The sequence below is a fragment of the Gorilla gorilla genome, chromosome 17 (genome assembly GCF_029281585.2).
Source record: "Gorilla gorilla gorilla isolate KB3781 chromosome 17, NHGRI_mGorGor1-v2.1_pri, whole genome shotgun sequence".
In the NCBI taxonomy this organism is placed as follows: domain Eukaryota; kingdom Metazoa; phylum Chordata; class Mammalia; order Primates; family Hominidae; genus Gorilla; species Gorilla gorilla.
The window spans coordinates 115,637,772-115,654,084 of record NC_073241.2 but is presented as its reverse complement, the minus strand read 5'-3'; positions in this window follow the sequence as shown (position 1 = coordinate 115,654,084).

Genomic DNA, 16,313 nt, shown 5'->3' with positions numbered 1-16,313 from the left:
ACATGGAAATACCTACACTGCCATCTCTATAAACATGGAAATATCTACACCGCCATATGTATAAACATGGAATTATCTACACCACCGTCTCTATAAACACGGAAATATCTACTCTGCCATCTGTATGAACATGGAAATATATACACCGCCATCTCTATAAAGGTGGAAATATCTACACCGCTATATGTATGAACATGGAAATATCTACACTGCTATATGTATAAACATGGAATTATCTACACCGCTATCTCTATAAACATGGAAATATCTACACCGCTATCTGTATAAACAAGGAAATATCTAGACAGCCATCTCTGTAAACCTGGAAATATCTACACCGCTCTCTGTGTAAACATGGAAATATCTACCCCGCTATCTGAATGAACATGGAAATATCTACACCGCTATCTGCATGAACAAGGAAATATCTACACCGCTATCTGTATGAACATGGAAATATCTACACAGCTATCTGTATATACATGGAAATATCTACACCGCAGTCTCTATAAACATGGAAATAACTAAACCGCTATCTCTATAAACATGGAGATATCTAAACCGCCATCTGTATGAACATGGAAATATCTACACCGCCGTCTGTATGAACATGGAAATATCTACACAGCCATCTGTATTTAGATGGAAATATCTACACCGCTATCTACATAAACGTTTAAATAACTACACCGCCATCTCTATAAACATGGAAACATCTAAACTGCCATCTGTATAAACATGGAAATATCTACAACCCCATCTCTACGAACATGGATATATCTACACTGCCATCTGTAGGAACATGGAAATATCAACACCGCCATCACTATAAAGGTGGAAATATCTACACCGCTATATGTATGAACATGGAAATATCAACACTGCTATCTGTATAAACATGGAAATATCTACACCGCTTTCTCTATAAACATGGAAATATCTACACCGCTATCTGTATGAACAAGGAAATATCTAAAGGGCCATCTCTATAAACATGGAAATATCTATACCACCATGTGCATAAAGATGGAAATATCTTCACCGCGATCTCTATAAACATGGAAATATGTATACAGCTTCTGTATGAAGATGGAAATACATACACTGCCATCCGTATGAATGTGCAAATATTTTCACCGTCATCTCTATGAACATGGAAATATCTACACGGCCATCTGGATGAACATGGAAATATCTACACCGATATGTGTAGGAACATGGAAATATCTACACCGCCATCTGTATGAACATGGAAATATCTACACTGCCGTCTGTATGAACATGGAAATATCTACACCGCTATCTGCATGAACACGGAAATATCTACACCGCGATCTGTATGAACATGGAAATATCTACACAGCCATCTGTATTTAGATGGAAATATCTACGCTGCTATCTGTATAAACATTTAAATAACTACACCGCCATCTCTATAAACATGGAAATATCTACACCGCCATCTGTATATACATGGAAATATCTACAACGCCATCTCTATGAACATGGATATATCTACACTGCCATCTGTATGAACATGGAAATATCAACACCGCCATCTCTATAAAGGTGGAAATATCTACACCGCTATATGTATGAACATGGAAATATCTACATTGCTATCTGTATAAACATGGAAATATCTACACCGCTTTCTCTATAAACATGGAAATATCTACACCGCTATCTGTATGAAGAAGGAAATATCTAAACGGCCATCTCCATAAACATGGAAATATCTATACCGCCATGTGCATAATCATGGAAATATCTTCACCGCGATCTCTATAAACATGGAAATATGTATACCGCTTCTGTATGAAGATGGAAATACATACACCACCATCCGTATGAACTTGGAAATATCTACACCGCCATCTCTATGAACATGGAAATATCTACACCGCCATCTGTATGAACATGGAAATATCTACACTGCCATCTGTATGAATGTGCAAATATTTTCACCGTCATCTGTATGAACATGGAAATATCTACAAGGCCATCTGGATGAACATGGAAATATCTACACCGATATGTGTATGAACATGGAAATATCTACACCGCCATCTGTAAGAACATGGAAATATCTACACTGCAGTCTGTATGAACATGGAAATATCTACACCGCTATCTGCATGAACACGGAAATATCTACACCGCCATCTGTATGAACATGGAAATATCTACACAGCCATCTGTATTTAGATAGAAATATCTATACTGCTATCTGTATAAACATTTAAATAACTACACCGCCATCTCTATAAACATGGAAATATCTACACCGCCATCTGTATAAACATGGAAATATCTACAACGCCATCTCTATGAACATGGATATATCTACACTGCCATCTGTATGAACATGGAAATATCAACACCGCCATCTCTATAAAGGTGGAAATATCTACACCGATATATGTATGAACATGGAAATATCTACACCGCTATCTGTATAAACATGGAAATATCTACACCGCTTTCTCTATAAACATGGAAATATTTACACCGCCATCTCTATAAACATGGAAATATCTACACCTCCATACGTAGAAACATGGAAATATCTACACCGCCATCTCTAAAAACACGGAAATAACTTCTCTGCCATCTGTATGGACATGGAAATATCTACACCGCCATCTCTATAAAGGTGGAAATATCTACACCGCAATCTGTATGAACATGGAAATATCTACACTGCTATCTGTATAAACATGGAAATATCTACACTGCTATCTGTATAAACATGGAAATAACTTCTCCGCCATCTGTATGAACATGGAAATATCTACACCGCCATCTGTACGAACATACAAATATCTTCACCGTCATCTGTATGAACATTGAAATATCTTCACCGCCACGTAGATGAACATGGAAATATCTACACTGATATCTGTATGAACATGGAAATATGTACAACGCTATCTGTATGAACAAGGAAATATCTACACCGCTATCAGTATGAACATGGAAATATCTACACAGCTATCTGTATATACATGGAAATGTCTACTCCGCTGTCTCTATAAACATGGAAATAACTACACCGCTATCTCTATAAACATGGAAATATCTACACCGCCATCTGTATGAACATGGAAATATCTGCACCGCCTTCTGTATGAACATGGAAATATCTACACCGTCATCTGCATTAAGATGAAAATATCTACACCGCTATCTGTATAAACATGGAAATATCTACACAGCTATCTCTATAAACATGGAAATATCTACACCGCTATCTGTATAAACATGGAAATACCTACACTGCCATCTCTATAAACCTGGAAATATCTACACCGCCATATGTATAAACATGGAAATATCTACACCGCCGTCTCTATAAACACGGAAATATCTACTCTGCCATCTGTATGAACATGGAAATATATACACCGCCATCTCTATAAAGGTGGAAATATCTACACCGCTATACGTATGAACCTGGAAATATCTACACTGCTATATGTATAAACATGGAATTATCTACACCGCTATCTCTATAAACATGGAAATATCTACACCGCTATCTGTATAAACAAGGAAATATCTAGACAGCCATCTCTGTAAACCTGGAAATATCTACACCGCTCTCTTTGTAAACATGGAAATATCTACCCCGCTATCTGAATGAACATGGAAATATCTACACCGCCATCTGCATGAACAAGGAAATATCTACACCGCTATCTGTATGAACATGGAAATATCTACACAGCTATCTGTATATACATGGAAATATCTACACCGCAGTCTCTATAAACATGGAAATAACTAAACCGCTATCTCTATAAACATGGAGATATCTACACGGCCATCTGTATGAACATGGAAATATCTACACCGCCATCTGTATGAACATGGAAATATCTAAACAGCCATCTGTATTAAGATGGAAATATCTACGCTGCTATCTGTATAAACATTTAAATAACTACACCGCCATCTCTATAAACATGGAAACAACTACACCGCCATCTGTATAAACATGGAAATATCTACAACGCCATCTCTATGGACATGGATATATCTACACTGCCATCTGTAGGAACATGAAAATATCAACACCGCCATCACTATAAAGGTGGAAATATCTACACCGCTATATGTATGAACATGGAAATATCAACACTGCTATCTGTATAAACATGGAAATATCTACACCGCTTTCTCTATTAACATGGAAATATCTACACCGCTATCTGTATGAACAAGGAAATATCTAAACGGCCATCTCTATAAACATGGAAATATCTATACCGCCATGTGCATAAACATGGAAATATCTTCACCGCGATCTGTATAAACATGGAAATATGTATACCGCTTCTGTATGAAGATGGAAATACATACACCGCCATCCGTATGAATGTGCAAATATTTTCACCGTCATCTGTATGAACATGGAAATATCTACACAGCTGTCTGCATATACATGGAAATATCTACACCGCTGTCTCTATAAACATGGAAATAACTACACCGCTATCTCTATAAACATGGAAATATCTACACAGCCATCTGTATGAACATGGAAATATCTGCACCACCATCTGTATGAACCTGGAAATATCTACACCGCCATCTGTATTAACAGGAAAATATCTACAACGCTATCTGTATAAACATGGAAATATCTACACCGCTATCTGTACAAACATGGAAATATCTGCACCGCTATTTGTATAAACATGAAAATATCTAAACCGATATCTGTATAAACATGGAAATATCTGCACCGCTCTCTGTATAAACATGGAAATATCTGAAACGCTATCTGTATAAACATGGAAATACCCACACCGGTATCTGTGTAAACATGGAAATATCTTCACCGCTATCTGTTTAAACAGGGAAATAACTACACCGCTATCTCTGTAAACATGTAAATATCTACAACGCTATCTGTGTAAACAAAGAAATGTCTACTGCGCTATTTGTGTAAACATGGAAATATCTACACCGCTATCTGTATAAACATGGAAATATCTAGGCCGCCATCTCTATAAACATGGAAATATCTACACCGCTGTATGTATGAAAATGGAAATATCTACAACACTATCTCTATAAACATTGAAAGAACTACACCGCCATCTCTTTAAACATGGAAATATCCACACCGCTATCTGTGTAAACATGGAAATACCTTCACAGCTATCTGTTTAAACATGGAAATAACTACATCTCTATCTCTATAAACATATAAATATCTACACCGCTGTCTGTGTAAACATGGAAATGTCTAAACCGCAATCTGTTTAAACATGGAAATACCTACATCGTTATCTGTATAAACATGGAAATAGCTACACTGCCATCTCTATATACATGGAAATATCTACACCGTCATCTGTATGAACATGGAAATATCTACACTGCTATCTGTATAAACATGGAAATATCTACACCACTTTCTCTATAAACATGGAAATATCTACACCGCTATCTGTATGAACAAGCAAATATCTAAACGGCCATCTCTATAAACATGGAAATATCTACACCGCCATGTGCATAAACATGGAAATATCTTCACTGTGATCTCTATAAACATGGAAATATGTATACCACTTCTGTATGAAGATGGAAATACATACACCGCCATCCGTATGAACATGGAAATATCTACACCGCCATCTCTATGAACATGGAAATATCTACACCGCCATCTGTATGAACATGGAAATATCTACACTGCCATCTGTATGAATGTGCAAATATTTTCACCGTCGTCTGTATGAACATGGAAATATCTACACGGCCATCTGGATGAACATGGAAATATCTACACCGATATGTGTATGAACATGGAAATATCTACACCGCCATCTGTATGAACATGGAAATATCTACACTGCCGTCTGTATGAACATGGAAATATCTACACCGCTATCTGCATGAACATGGAATTATCTGCACGGCTATCTGTATGAACATGGAAATATCTACACAGCTATCTGCATATACATGGAAATATCTACACCGCTGTATCTATAAACATGGTAATAACTACACCGCTATCTCTATAAACATGGAAATATCTACACCGCCATCTGTATGAACATGGAAATATCTGCACCACCATCTGTATGAACATGGAAATATCTACACCGCCATCTGTATTAACAGGAAAATATCTACAACGCTATCTGTATAAACATGGAAATATCTACACCGCTATCTGTACAAACATGGAAATATCTGCACCGCTATTTGTATAAACATGAAAATATCTAAACTGATATCTGTATAAACATGGAAATATCTGCACCGCTATCTGTATAAACATGGAAATATCTGAAACGCTATCTGTATAAACATGGAAATATCCACACCGGTATCTGTGTAAACATGGAAATATCTTCACCGCTATCTGTTTAAACATGGAAATAACTACACCGCTATCTCTATAAACATGTAAATATCTACAACGCTATCTGTGTAAACAAAGAAATGTCTACTGCGCTATTTGTGTAAACATGGAAATATCTACACCGCTGTCTGTATAAACATGGAAATATCTAGGCCGCCATCTCTATAAACATGGAAATACCTACACCGCCATTTGTATGAACATGGATATATCTACACCACCATCTGTATAAACATGGAAATATCTATACCGCCATCTGCATAAACATGGAAATATCTACACCACCATCTGTATAAACATGGAAATATATATACCGCTAACTGTATGTACATGGAAATACCTACACTGCCATCTGTATGAACATGGAAATATCTACACCGTCATCTGTATGAACATGGAAATATCTACACCGCTATCTGTAGGAACATGGAAATATCTACACCACTATCTCTATAAATATGGAAATATCTTCACCGCTATCTGTAAAACAGGGAAATATCTACACCGCTGTCTCTATAAACATGGAAATATCTACACCAGCATCTCTATAAACATGGAAATATCTAAACTGGTATCTGTATGAACTCGGAAATATCTACAATGCTATATCTATAAAGTTGGATATATCTACACCGCCATCTGTATAAACATGGAAATATCTACACCGCTATCTGTATAAAGATGGAAATATCTACACCGTCATCTGAATAAACATGGGAATATCTACACTGCCATCTGTATGAACATGGAAGTATCTACTCCGCCATCTGTATGAACATGGAAGTATCTACACCGCCATTCGTATGAACACGCAAATATCTTCACTGCCATCTGTATGGACATGGAAAATCTACACCGCTATCTGTATGAACATGGAAATATATACACCCCTATCTCTATAAAGATGGAAATATCTACACCGCTATCTGTATAAAGAGGGAAATACCTACACCACCATCTGTACGAACTTTCAAATATCTTCACTGCCATCTGTATAAACGAGGAAACACCTACACGGCCATCTCTATGAACATGGAAATATCTTCACCGCCATCTGTATGAACATGGAAATATCTACACCGTCATCTGTAGGAACATGGAAATATCTACACCACCATCTGTATAAACATGCAAATGTCTACACCGCCATCTGTATGAACATGGAAATATCCACACAGCCATCTGTATGAACATGGAAATATCTACACAGCTATCTGTAGGAACATGGAAATATCTACACCACTATCTCTATAAATATGGAAATATCTACACTGCTATCTATAAAACAGGAAAATATCTACACCGCTATCTCTATAAACATGGAAATATCTACACCGCTATGTGTATAAACATGGAAATGTCTACACCGCTATCTGTACCAACATAGAAATATCTACAATGCTATCTCTATAAACATGGAGGTATCTACACCGCTATCTCTGTAAAGATTGAAATATTTACACCGCTATGAGTATAAACAAGGAAATATCTTTACCGCAATGTGTATAAACATGGAAATATCAGCAGCGCCATCCGTATAAACATGGAAATATCTACTCCGCCATCTCTATAAACATGAAAATATCTACACTGCCATCTGTATGACCGTGGAAATATCTACACTGCCATCTGTATGAACATGGAAATATCTACACCGCTATCTGTATGAACGTGGAAATATCTACACCGCCGTCTCTATAACCATGGAAATATCTACACTGCCATCTGTATGAATGTGGAAATATCTACACCGCCATCTGTATGAACATGGAATTATCTACACCGCCATCTGTATGAACGTGGAAATAAGTACACCGCCATCTGTATGAACCTGGAAATATCTTCGCCGCCATCTGTATGAACGTGGAAATATCTTCACCGCCATCTCTATGAAAGTGGAAATATCTACACTGCCATCTGTTTGAACATGGAAATAGCTACACCGCTATCTCTATGAAGATGGAAATATCTTCACCGCAATCTATATGAACGTGGAAATATCTACACCGCCATATGTATAAACATGGAAATATCCACACCACCATCTCTATGAACATGGAAGTATCTACACCGCCATCTGTATAAACGTGGAAATATCTACACCGCCGTCTGTATAAACATGGAAATATCTACACAGCCATCTCTATAAACATGGAAATATCTACACCACTATATGTATAAACATGGAAATATCTACACCGCTACCTCTAGAAACATGGAAATAGCTTCACCACTATCTGTACAAATATGGAAATATCTACACCGCTATCTCTATAAACATGGAAATATCTGCAACGCTATCTGTGTAAACGTGGAAATGTCTACACTGCTATCTGTGTAAACACCTAAATATCTACAACGCTATCTGTATAAAGATGCAAATATCTACACCACCATCTTTATATACATGGATATATCTACACCGCCATCTGTATAAACGGGGAAATATCTACTCTGCCATCTCTATAAACATGGAAATAACTACACCGCCAACTGTATGAACATTTAAATGTGTACATCGCCATCTGTATAAAGATGGAAATATCTACACCGCTATCTGAATGAACAGGGAATTATCTACACCGCTATCTATATCAACATGGGAATATCTGCACTGCTATCTCTATAAACATGGAAATATCTACACCGCCATCTCTATAAACATGGAAATATCTAAACTGGCATCTGTATGAACATGGAAATATCTACAAAGCTATATCTATAAAGATGGAAATATCTACACCGCGATCTGTATAAACATGAAAATATCTACATCGCTATCTGTATAAAGATGGAAATATCTACAATGCCATCTGAATAAACATGGGAATATCTACAGTGCCGTCTGTATGAACATGGAAATATCTACACCGCTATCTGCATGAACATGGAATTATCTGCACGGCTATCTGTATGAACATGGAAATATCTACACAGCTATCTGCATATACATGGAAATATCTACACCGCTGTATCTATAAACATGGAAATAACTACACCGCTATCTCTATAAACATGGAAATATCTACACCGCCATCTGTATGAACATGGAAATATCTGCACCGCCTTCTGTATGAACATGGAAATATCTACATCGTCATCTGCATTAAGATGAAAATATCTACACCGCTATCTGTATAAACATGGAAATATCTACACAGCTATCTCTATAAACATGGAAATATCTACACCGCTATCTGTATAAACATGGAAATACCTACACTGCCATCTCTATAAACATGGAAATATCTACACCGCCATATGTATAAACATGGAATTATCTACACCACCGTCTCTATAAACACGGAAATATCTACTCTGCCATCTGTATGAACATGGAAATATATACACCGCCATCTCTATAAAGGTGGAAATATCTACACCGCTATATGTATGAACATGGAAATATCTACACTGCTATATGTATAAACATGGAATTATCTACACCGCTATCTCTATAAACATGGAAATATCTACACCGCTATCTGTATAAACAAGGAAATATCTAGACAGCCATCTCTGTAAACCTGGAAATATCTACACCGCTCTCTGTGTAAACATGGAAATATCTACCCCGCTATCTGAATGAACATGGAAATATCTACACCGCTATCTGCATGAACAAGGAAATATCTACACCGCTATCTGTATGAACATGGAAATATCTACACAGCTATCTGTATATACATGGAAATATCTACACCGCAGTCTCTATAAACATGGAAATAACTAAACCGCTATCTCTATAAACATGGAGATATCTAAACCGCCATCTGTATGAACATGGAAATATCTACACCGCCGTCTGTATGAACATGGAAATATCTACACAGCCATCTGTATTTAGATGGAAATATCTACACCGCTATCTACATAAACGTTTAAATAACTACACCGCCATCTCTATAAACATGGAAACATCTAAACTGCCATCTGTATAAACATGGAAATATCTACAACCCCATCTCTACGAACATGGATATATCTACACTGCCATCTGTAGGAACATGGAAATATCAACACCGCCATCACTATAAAGGTGGAAATATCTACACCGCTATATGTATGAACATGGAAATATCAACACTGCTATCTGTATAAACATGGAAATATCTACACCGCTTTCTCTATAAACATGGAAATATCTACACCGCTATCTGTATGAACAAGGAAATATCTAAAGGGCCATCTCTATAAACATGGAAATATCTATACCACCATGTGCATAAAGATGGAAATATCTTCACCGCGATCTCTATAAACATGGAAATATGTATACAGCTTCTGTATGAAGATGGAAATACATACACTGCCATCCGTATGAATGTGCAAATATTTTCACCGTCATCTCTATGAACATGGAAATATCTACACGGCCATCTGGATGAACATGGAAATATCTACACCGATATGTGTAGGAACATGGAAATATCTACACCGCCATCTGTATGAACATGGAAATATCTACACTGCCGTCTGTATGAACATGGAAATATCTACACCGCTATCTGCATGAACACGGAAATATCTACACCGCGATCTGTATGAACATGGAAATATCTACACAGCCATCTGTATTTAGATGGAAATATCTACACCGCTATCTGTATAAACATTTAAATAACTACACCGCCATCTCTATAAACATGGAAATATCTACACCGCCATCTGTATATACATGGAAATATCTACAACGCCATCTCTATGAACATGGATATATCTACACTGCCATCTGTATGAACATGGAAATATCAACACCGCCATCTCTATAAAGGTGGAAATATCTACACCGCTATATGTATGAACATGGAAATATCTACATTGCTATCTGTATAAACATGGAAATATCTACACCGCTTTCTCTATAAACATGGAAATATCTACACCGCTATCTGTATGAAGAAGGAAATATCTAAACGGCCATCTCCATAAACATGGAAATATCTATACCGCCATGTGCATAATCATGGAAATATCTTCACCGCGATCTCTATAAACATGGAAATATGTATACCGCTTCTGTATGAAGATGGAAATACATACACCACCATCCGTATGAACTTGGAAATATCTACACCGCCATCTCTATGAACATGGAAATATCTACACCGCCATCTGTATGAACATGGAAATATCTACACTGCCATCTGTATGAATGTGCAAATATTTTCACCGTCATCTGTATGAACATGGAAATATCTACAAGGCCATCTGGATGAACATGGAAATATCTACACCGATATGTGTATGAACATGGAAATATCTACACCGCCATCTGTAAGAACATGGAAATATCTACACTGCAGTCTGTATGAACATGGAAATATCTACACCGCTATCTGCATGAACACGGAAATATCTACACCGCCATCTGTATGAACATGGAAATATCTACACAGCCATCTGTATTTAGATAGAAATATCTATACTGCTATCTGTATAAACATTTAAATAACTACACCGCCATCTCTATAAACATGGAAATATCTACACCGCCATCTGTATAAACCTGGAAATATCTACAACGCCATCTCTATGAACATGGATATATCTACACTGCCATCTGTATGAACATGGAAATATCAACACCGCCATCTCTATAAAGGTGGAAATATCTACACCGATATATGTATGAACATGGAAATATCTACACCGCTATCTGTATAAACATGGAAATATCTACACCGCTTTCTCTATAAACATGGAAATATTTACACCGCCATCTCTATAAACATGGAAATATCTACACCTCCATATGTAGAAACATGGAAATATCTACACCGCCATCTCTAAAAACACGGAAATAACTTCTCTGCCATCTGTATGGACATGGAAATATCTACACCGCCATCTCTATAAAGGTGGAAATATCTACACCGCAATCTGTATGAACATGGAAATATCTACACTGCTATCTGTATAAACATGGAAATATCTACACTGCTATCTGTATAAACATGGAAATAACTTCTCCGCCATCTGTATGAACATGGAAATATCTACACCGCCATCTGTACGAACATACAAATATCTTCACCGTCATCTGTATGAACATTGAAATATCTTCACCGCCACGTAGATGAACATGGAAATATCTACACTGATATCTGTATGAACATGGAAATATGTACAACGCTATCTGTATGAACAAGGAAATATCTACACCGCTATCAGTATGAACATGGAAATATCTACACAGCTATCTGTATATACATGGAAATGTCTACTCCGCTGTCTCTATAAACATGGAAATAACTACACCGCTATCTCTATAAACATGGAAATATCTACACCGCCATCTGTATGAACATGGAAATATCTGCACCGCCTTCTGTATGAACATGGAAATATCTACACCGTCATCTGCATTAAGATGAAAATATCTACACCGCTATCTGTATAAACATGGAAATATCTACACAGCTATCTCTATAAACATGGAAATATCTACACCGCTATCTGTATAAACATGGAAATACCTACACTGCCATCTCTATAAACCTGGAAATATCTACACCGCCATATGTATAAACATGGAAATATCTACACCGCCGTCTCTATAAACACGGAAATATCTACTCTGCCATCTGTATGAACATGGAAATATATACACCGCCATCTCTATAAAGGTGGAAATATCTACACCGCTATATGTATGAACCTGGAAATATCTACACTGCTATATGTATAAACATGGAATTATCTACACCGCTATCTCTATAAACATGGAAATATCTACACCGCTATCTGTATAAACAAGGAAATATCTAGACAGCCATCTCTGTAAACCTGGAAATATCTACACCGCTCTCTTTGTAAACATGGAAATATCTACCCCGCTATCTGAATGAACATGGAAATATCTACACCGCCATCTGCATGAACAAGGAAATATCTACACCGCTATCTGTATGAACATGGAAATATCTACACAGCTATCTGTATATACATGGAAATATCTACACCGCAGTCTCTATAAACATGGAAATAACTAAACCGCTATCTCTATAAACATGGAGATATCTACACGGCCATCTGTATGAACATGGAAATATCTACACCGCCATCTGTATGAACATGGAAATATCTAAACAGCCATCTGTATTAAGATGGAAATATCTACGCTGCTATCTGTATAAACATTTAAATAACTACACCGCCATCTCTATAAACATGGAAACAACTACACCGCCATCTGTATAAACATGGAAATATCTACAACGCCATCTCTATGGACATGGATATATCTACACTGCCATCTGTAGGAACATGAAAATATCAACACCGCCATCACTATAAAGGTGGAAATATCTACACCGCTATATGTATGAACATGGAAATATCAACACTGCTATCTGTATAAACATGGAAATATCTACACCGCTTTCTCTATTAACATGGAAATATCTACACCGCTATCTGTATGAACAAGGAAATATCTAAACGGCCATCTCTATAAACATGGAAATATCTATACCGCCATGTGCATAAACATGGAAATATCTTCACCGCGATCTGTATAAACATGGAAATATGTATACCGCTTCTGTATGAAGATGGAAATACATACACCGCCATCCGTATGAATGTGCAAATATTTTCACCGTCATCTGTATGAACATGGAAATATCTACACAGCTGTCTGCATATACATGGAAATATCTACACCGCTGTCTCTATAAACATGGAAATAACTACACCGCTATCTCTATAAACATGGAAATATCTACACAGCCATCTGTATGAACATGGAAATATCTGCACCACCATCTGTATGAACCTGGAAATATCTACACCGCCATCTGTATTAACAGGAAAATATCTACAACGCTATCTGTATAAACATGGAAATATCTACACCGCTATCTGTACAAACATGGAAATATCTGCACCGCTATTTGTATAAACATGAAAATATCTAAACCGATATCTGTATAAACATGGAAATATCTGCACCGCTCTCTGTATAAACATGGAAATATCTGAAACGCTATCTGTATAAACATGGAAATACCCACACCGGTATCTGTGTAAACATGGAAATATCTTCACCGCTATCTGTTTAAACAGGGAAATAACTACACCGCTATCTCTGTAAACATGTAAATATCTACAACGCTATCTGTGTAAACAAAGAAATGTCTACTGCGCTATTTGTGTAAACATGGAAATATCTACACCGCTATCTGTATAAACATGGAAATATCTAGGCCGCCATCTCTATAAACATGGAAATATCTACACCGCTGTATGTATGAAAATGGAAATATCTACAACACTATCTCTATAAACATTGAAAGAACTACACCGCCATCTCTTTAAACATGGAAATATCCACACCGCTATCTGTGTAAACATGGAAATACCTTCACAGCTATCTGTTTAAACATGGAAATAACTACATCTCTATCTCTATAAACATATAAATATCTACACCGCTGTCTGTGTAAACATGGAAATGTCTAAACCGCAATCTGTTTAAACATGGAAATACCTACATCGTTATCTGTATAAACATGGAAATAGCTACACTGCCATCTCTATATACATGGAAATATCTACACCGTCATCTGTATGAACATGGAAATATCTACACTGCTATCTGTATAAACATGGAAATATCTACACCACTTTCTCTATAAACATGGAAATATCTACACCGCTATCTGTATGAACAAGCAAATATCTAAACGGCCATCTCTATAAACATGGAAATATCTACACCGCCATGTGCATAAACATGGAAATATCTTCACTGTGATCTCTATAAACATGGAAATATGTATACCACTTCTGTATGAAGATGGAAATACATACACCGCCATCCGTATGAACATGGAAATATCTACACCGCCATCTCTATGAACATGGAAATATCTACACCGCCATCTGTATGAACATGGAAATATCTACACTGCCATCTGTATGAATGTGCAAATATTTTCACCGTCGTCTGTATGAACATGGAAATATCTACACGGCCATCTGGATGAACATGGAAATATCTACACCGATATGTGTATGAACATGGAAATATCTACACCGCCATCTGTATGAACATGGAAATATCTACACTGCCGTCTGTATGAACATGGAAATATCTACACCGCTATCTGCATGAACATGGAATTATCTGCACGGCTATCTGTATGAACATGGAAATATCTACACAGCTATCTGCATATACATGGAAATATCTACACCGCTGTATCTATAAACATGGTAATAACTACACCGCTATCTCTATAAACATGGAAATATCTACACCGCCATCTGTATGAACATGGAAATATCTGCACCACCATCTGTATGAACATGGAAATATCTACACCGCCATCTGTATTAACAGGAAAATATCTACAACGCTATCTGTATAAACATGGAAATATCTACACCGCTATCTGTACAAACATGGAAATATCTGCACCGCTATTTGTATAAACATGAAAATATCTAAACTGATATCTGTATAAACATGGAAATATCTGCACCGCTATCTGTATAAACATGGAAATATCTGAAACGCTATCTGTATAAACATGGAAATATCCACACCGGTATCTGTGTAAACATGGAAATATCTTCACCGCTATCTGTTTAAACATGGAAATAACTACACCGCTATCTCTATAAACATGTAAATATCTACAACGCTATCTGTGTAAACAAAGAAATGTCTACTGCGCTATTTGTGTAAACATGGAAATATCTACACCGCTGTCTGTATAAACATGGAAATATCTAGGCCGCCATCTCTATAAACATGGAAATACCTACACCGCCATTTGTATGAACATGGATATATCTACACCACCATCTGTATAAACATGGAAATATCTATACCGCCATCTGCATAAACATGGAAATATCTACACCACCATCTGTATAAACATGGAAATATATATACCGCTAACTGTATGTACAT